At 42.5% G+C, this 6,614-nt stretch overlaps 1 protein-coding gene across 1 annotated transcript in view; it reads left to right on the forward strand.

Annotated features, from left to right (window-relative positions):
- Positions 1-1,310: 1,310 nt before the first annotated feature.
- The window catches only part of sema3d (sema domain, immunoglobulin domain (Ig), short basic domain, secreted, (semaphorin) 3D), a 354,002-nt gene continuing 348,698 nt past the window's right edge, over positions 1,311-6,614 (forward strand). Inside the window, exon 1 of the mRNA XM_043714212.1 lies at positions 1,311-1,424. The gene's annotated coding sequence lies outside the window, so the exon portion shown is untranslated. The remainder of the gene's footprint in view (positions 1,425-6,614) is intronic.

The following is a 6,614-nucleotide window of genomic DNA, read 5'->3' on the forward strand; positions in this document are numbered from 1 at the left end:
AGACTGCAGTTCCCTTCCTTACAGGACATTAATGAATCAGATCTGTTTTCCCTGACAATTGAAAAAAAAAGATTCATGGTTATCATTGGACTCTGAATTCCAGACTTTTATTGAATTCAAATTCCACCATCTCATGTGGTGGGATTCAAACCCCACAGCAGTACCTAGGTCTCTTCATTTTTTCAAGATATGATTTTATTAAATCAAATCAAATTGTGACCTGAAAGGGCACTGTGCCCACAGGCAAATGTTTGGTTAAAAACATAATCTTTAACACTTGTTCAGAAATGATTGCTGCAGCGAGGTACATTGAATGGGGCCCGAAGGCCTTGTAGGTGAGCAAGCCTGTGCCTGCTGCTTACTGAATCTGCACAGAAAGATCCCAGCCCATTCTCTGCCATCAGGGCACTGTCCCCCGTTAGCCTCAGTCTCAATCTCGGAGCTGAAAAGTGCGTTCTCTAAATCAGTTGCTGATTACCTGACGTGAGAATCTTTTGAATGCAACATTTCTGACCCGTGATAAACTGTCCGGGACTGAGGACGATGAGAGATTAATTGCACTCAGACGGCCTGCCCTGACTTTGGGGACAACAACCAAAAGAGACCGGTCTATAGGATATCAGGTGGCACTCAATTTGCGTGGCTCTATAATAGAACCCATGTGACCATGATTTCCAGAGCCCCCTGCTCACACTCACGTCCAGACATCCCTGCTAATACTCAGAGTGGCCTGCTCACATTCAGATGCCTCCCTCTCATACACAGACCCCCTCCCTCTCAGACTCACCTGCTCACATTCAGACCTCCCTTTCACACTCAACTCGCGCCAATGGCTCGGCTCTGAGTTTCAGCTCAATTTGGGATGTGCACTGGGCTGGGGGTTATGATTCCAATCAGAGCAGACCACCCCTGTTAGCAGGACCCTCTCCCACTGCTCAGGCAGTGACTGCTGCTCTGTAGTTGTGGACGTGACACTGCCTGAGAGTCTGCACGATTAGAAAGTTGTACCTCCTAAAAAGACAGGGGGAAGCATAAATGAGTGAGAAAGTGAGTGAGTGAGAATGAGACTGTGTGAGTGTTAGTGAGAAAGTGAGTGAACTCCATGTGGTAGAGGGTGAGGAGGCTGCAGTGAGACAGCCCAGAGGGAGGGGAGTGTTCATTCATTCTTGCCGAGACTACGAGCGAACAGATTGCAATCTCCCGGAGTTAGACTGCAGTAATCTCTCTCTCTCTCTCTCTGGGATTTGTGTGTGTGTGTGTTTTGCTCCTGTCCCGGTTTGCTCCTGTCCCGCTACCCTGCTCCTTCATTGATCTATCCCCTGGACAATGTGCAGTTGTAGCTGACACTGGGACTGCTGAAGCCACCCCCGGTCAAACAGCGCCTTTTCAGCCGTGTTCCTGAGCCTGTGCTACACGCCGGAGAGGTAACTACAGTAATCCGCTGTCTTCCATCGCTCTGCCGGTTAGTTTAGACTCAGCCTCGATTAACACCGACTCGAACAGGCTAGACCAGATTATGTCGTGTATCTGCAAGTGGAAAGGGATTTAATATACCATTTGTCAGAATTACAATCTGATTATTGTCTAATGTGGTTACAGCACAATGAATGGCACCGAGGTGTTTGTAAACACTTGTTTCATTAAAAAAAGTAATATTTTTGTGCAATTATCCATCATCCTGTACTTTGTGTTTAATCATTGAAAATATATTTCTCCCTGTTTAAAAGAAATCTTTTAAGTTTTACAGAACAACAGTAAGTACCTGTAACATGTGGGTGTCATGTTAATACAGAGAAAAGAAATGTGAACTATTTGACTGCAGTTTGCTGAAATCCTATCATTCCAGGATGTCCTTCGGTGTAAGGAGATTTATGACTGGCAAAACTAAACTTTCAGCGGATTCACATCTTTCATTCGCTGGTCAGATAAATACACCATTAGCTATGTGAGTGTTGGGCAGAAACTGTGGGTTAGCAAGATCCCAAGGTTGATCCTGGGTCTGAAAGGTGAACTTAGCTGAGCTGGGTCAGGGTTGAACATCCCAGGGAGCAGGCTCCCAACAGGAATAAATCATCGGGTGGCTCCTGTTGGAAGGCTGGAGTGTGTGGAAGTTTGAATATTGTGATGGTTGGCTTTGGTTGTATTGCCCACTGGCACCAATGTGCCAGGGCGTCATAGGAAGTGTGGTGCAGGTAAGTTGCAGAAAGATACCCAATGTATGTTCCCACCTTCAGGGCAGGGAATGGAGGAACTAAGGGGAATCAAAAAAAGCTGGATGTCCCAGTACGCAGGAGCACTCAAAGTTGTCAAATAGGATATCAATTAAATAGAGTAGGACGATATATTCTCTGACAGCTATCTAATTGTGATAGACTTATTTGGTTGGATAATGTGTGTGAAAACTTTAAAGCGACCACGTTTTATAGATAACAGATGGAAAACTCTGTACAAGTGCACTATTCTACTTACCCTTTCTGAAGGAGAGTTGATTTGCTTTGATGTCTTACAGCTCTAGGGTGATTTAGGACTGAAGTCTTTCAAACACATTAACCAGAAAAGCAAATCATTCTTTCTGCTGCTTAATTAAAAAGACACAATTATTATGTGTAATTTAATGCAGCTTTATTTTGTAAGTTATTTCTTTTAAAATCTGAAGAGTGATCCATAAAAGTTGACTCGATCCTGCTGCTGAAGTTTGCTGGAGTTAAAGTTTTACTCCTGTGTCTGTAAAAGCTCCTTATAATTTTGGAATCTCATGAATATTGTGAAATCTCTGAAATTATAGCAAATGGAGATGAGTAAAAACATCCCAACAAAATTTACACTTGTCATTCTATAAACAAAGTCCCAAATAAACCCTGTTGTTTTCAGGTTGCTATGTGATAACATACTTTAGTGAGAGAAACAAGGGGACATCTGCCAATTATCACTTAACGATTGCCGCTGAGGGTAATTCTTATAAAGCAGTAGGAGGAAATGAAACTTTTTGAGGACTTTACAAAATGGTATATTAGATAGAAAGAATAACCATTATTCCCATTTTCACTATGAGTCTTTATTGGGAGAAACTAAAGCTCTGTCAGATTATTATCTTTGTTCCTGGACAGCTCAAGGAGCATATTTGAAAGAATAGGAAGTAAATATTGTGCAGGTTGATGCTACTTTATTGGATTCAGCAGTTTGAAGTGATTATTGTGATTTTCAGCAGAAATGTTCTAATGGAAGTAATCTATGATTGGGGTTACTGTCTTGAAATGCATCCAACTATTTTATTAATTCATGGAATGTGCCCATTGCTAACTGCCTTTGAACTGAATGGCTTGCTAGACCATTTGATTTGATTTGATTTATTATTGTCACATGGACCTAGATACAGTGATAAGTTTTGTTTTGTGGCAGTACAGACAGATCATACCATACAAAGTGTATTACAGCGAGGAATATAAAGTTACAGTTGCAGAGAAGGTGTAAAGAGTGAGATCAACATTAAATTTAAAATTTGAGAGGTCCTGTCAGAAGTATAGTAACAACAGAAAAAAAGCTGTTTGTGAATCTGTTGGTATATGTGTTTAAGCGTTTGTATCTTCTGCCCGATGGAAGAGGTTGAAAGAGATTATAACTGGAGTGGGAGGGGTCTTTGATGATGTTGGCTGCCTTTCTGAGACAGTGGGAAGTGTTGACGGAGTCAATGGTTGGAAGGCTGTTTTCTGTGATGGACTGGGCTCAGTTGTCTGTAGTTTCTTATGGATCAGTGGTGCTGGAAGAGCACAGCAATTCAGGCAGCATCCGAGGACAGGATGCTGCCTGAATTGCTGTGCTCTTCCAGCACCACTGATCCAGAATCTGGTTTCCAGCATCTGCAGTCATTGTTTTTACCTTGTAGTTTCTTATGGTCCTGAGCAGAGCAGTTGCAGTTTCAGAGGGAAGTTAAGAGTCAATCACATTGCAGTGGGGGCTGGAGTCACATGTAGGCCAGACCAGATAAGCGTGACAGATTTCCTTTCCTAAAAAGAAGTTTTGTTTTAGCCATAGTTGCTTTATGGTCACTGTTAGTGAGCCTAACGCTTTGTTCCAGATTGGTTCAAATTTAAATTCAAATAATCAATGTCCCCACTACCTTGGATCTCTGGATTCCTAGTCCAATGACTATTACCATCCATGACACTGTCTCCCCTGTTTTACAGTTTATAAACTTTGTTCACTTTCATTTTTCGATATGGATAGTCTTGATTAGCCCAACACCTGATCTCACAATCACTTCAGCACCAGTTGATACAGGTATCATTTCGAATGAGCATAAACCAAAGCCACTAAACTGAGAGGAGTGGTGAAAGCCAAACAATTTTAAGACATTACCCAAAAAGCTGACATAGGAACTTTTCAGACTTCGTCTTTGGTTTTGTGGAGTAAGCATATAAACGTACTCTTCTGTAATTTCATAAATGGGTAAAGGTTAACTGTGCTCTACATGTAATGTGTAAAACTGCAGTTGTCTGACCTGCTCAGTTGTCCTCTCTGATGATAGAAGTCAGCTATGTTAATTGCCCATTTCCCACAGGAGATACTGTGGACAGGTAGCGTTGTTTGCTGTGATAGCTCATCAGTGAAGCATCAAACTGAAGGTCTAGCAACCAGTTCAGACGGATACAAAGACACTGGACAAAGACCGTAAGATCATACAATGTCAGAACAGCAATAGACCACTCAATCCATTGAGTCTGCCCCACCTTTCATTGAGATCATTACTGATCTGATCATCCTCAGCTCCACTTTTCAGCCTTTTCCCCATAATCCTTGATTTCCTGCTGTTTAAAAATGTGTCCATCTCAGCCTTGAAGATGCTTAGTGACTCAGCCTCAAAGGCCCGCTGAATTCCACAGATTCTCTACCCATGAGAGAAGAAATCCACATCTCGATCTTAAATGTTCACCGTAGGAGTCACTACGATAATCCCTGGGATGGACAGATTGTCTTATGAGCAAAGGCTAAACTGTTTGGAACTCTACTCTGGAGTTTAAAAGAATGAGAGGTGATCTCATTGAAACTTAGAGGATTCTTAAGGGACTTGACAGGGTAAATATTGAGAGAATATTTCCCATCATGGGAGAGTCCAGCACTAGAGATCATAGTCTCAGAATTATGGGCATCAATTTAAGGCTGCGATGAGGAGGAATTTCTTCTCTAAAGTTTGAGAGTCTCTGAAACACCTTGCCACAGAGAGCTGTGGCAGCAGAGTCCTTCTGTATATCTAAGGCTGAGATGGATAGATTCTTGATCAGTCCAGGAATCAAGGATTACAGAGAAAATACAGGAAATTGGCTGTGAGGAATGTCAGATCAGCAATGGTCCTATGGAATGGCAGAGCAGGCTCAAGGGACTGAATGGCCAGTTCCTATTCCTTATGGTCTAAATGGATGATCCCCTGTTCTGAGATGCTGCCCTCTGATCCTAGACTGTCCCACAATGGGAAACAATCTCTCTGTTTCTACAAATCCTCTAAGAATCTTGTCCTTCTAAATTCCAATGAGTACAGGCCTAATCTACTGAGCTTCTCCTCATTAGATAGTCCCTCCATACCTGGTATCAGCATAGTGAACCTTCTCTGGACTGTCCCCAATGCCAATATCTCTTTCCTGAGATAAGCGCAACCCAAAACTGTTTATTGTATTCCAGCTGTGTTTTGACTAGTGCCTTCATTAGTTCACTATGCTGTTCCAGCAATAAAGTTTCAACCTTCATTAGTTCAGCAAAACCCCCTCCTTTTATAATCCACTAATGCCAATATCTCTTTCCTGAGATAAGCGCAACCCAAAACTGTTTATTGTATTCCAGCTGTGTTTTGACTAGTGCCTTCATTAGTTCAGCAAAACCCCCTCCTTTTATAATCCACTCCCTTAGTAATAAAGACCAACATTCAACTTGCCTTTCCTTACCACCTGTTGAACTTGGATGGGAGCTTTTTTGTGATTTATGAATGAGGACTCCCAAATCCCATGATGTTGCATCTTTCTGAAATCTTTCTCGATTTCAATAATATTCTGCTCCTTTTAACCTTCCTGCCAAACTACATGACCTTACATTTTCCTACATGATATTCTATCTGTCATGCTTTTGCCAATTTATTTAACCTATTTCTGTCCCTCTGCAGACTCTCTTTTGAAATCTTCACCACTTGCCTTTCCACCTATTTTTGGGTCATCCACAAATCCCATGATAGTACATTCACTTTCCTCATCCAAAGTATTCGCTAATCACTGAACGCTCTGGCACTGAACCCTCTGGCACTCCACCAATTACAAGTTGCCATCTTGAAAATGTCCCCATTATCCCAACTGTCTTCTATTTGTAGGAGAAAGTGAGGACTGCAGATGCTGGAGATCAGAGCTGAAAATGAGTTGCTGGAAAAGCGCAGCAGGTCAGGCAGCATCCAAGGAACAGGAGAATCGACGTTTCGGGCATAAGCCCTTCTTCAGGAATGAGGAAAGTGTGTCCAGCAGGCTAAGATAAAAGGTAGGGAGGAGGGACTTGGGGGAGGGGCGTTGGAATTGTGATAGGTGGAGGGAGGTCAAGGTGAGGGTGATAGGCCGGAGTGGGGTGAGGGCGGAGAGGTCAGG

This window comes from Chiloscyllium plagiosum, chromosome 23 (genome assembly GCF_004010195.1).
Source record: "Chiloscyllium plagiosum isolate BGI_BamShark_2017 chromosome 23, ASM401019v2, whole genome shotgun sequence".
NCBI classification, from domain to species: Eukaryota; Metazoa; Chordata; class Chondrichthyes; order Orectolobiformes; family Hemiscylliidae; genus Chiloscyllium; species Chiloscyllium plagiosum.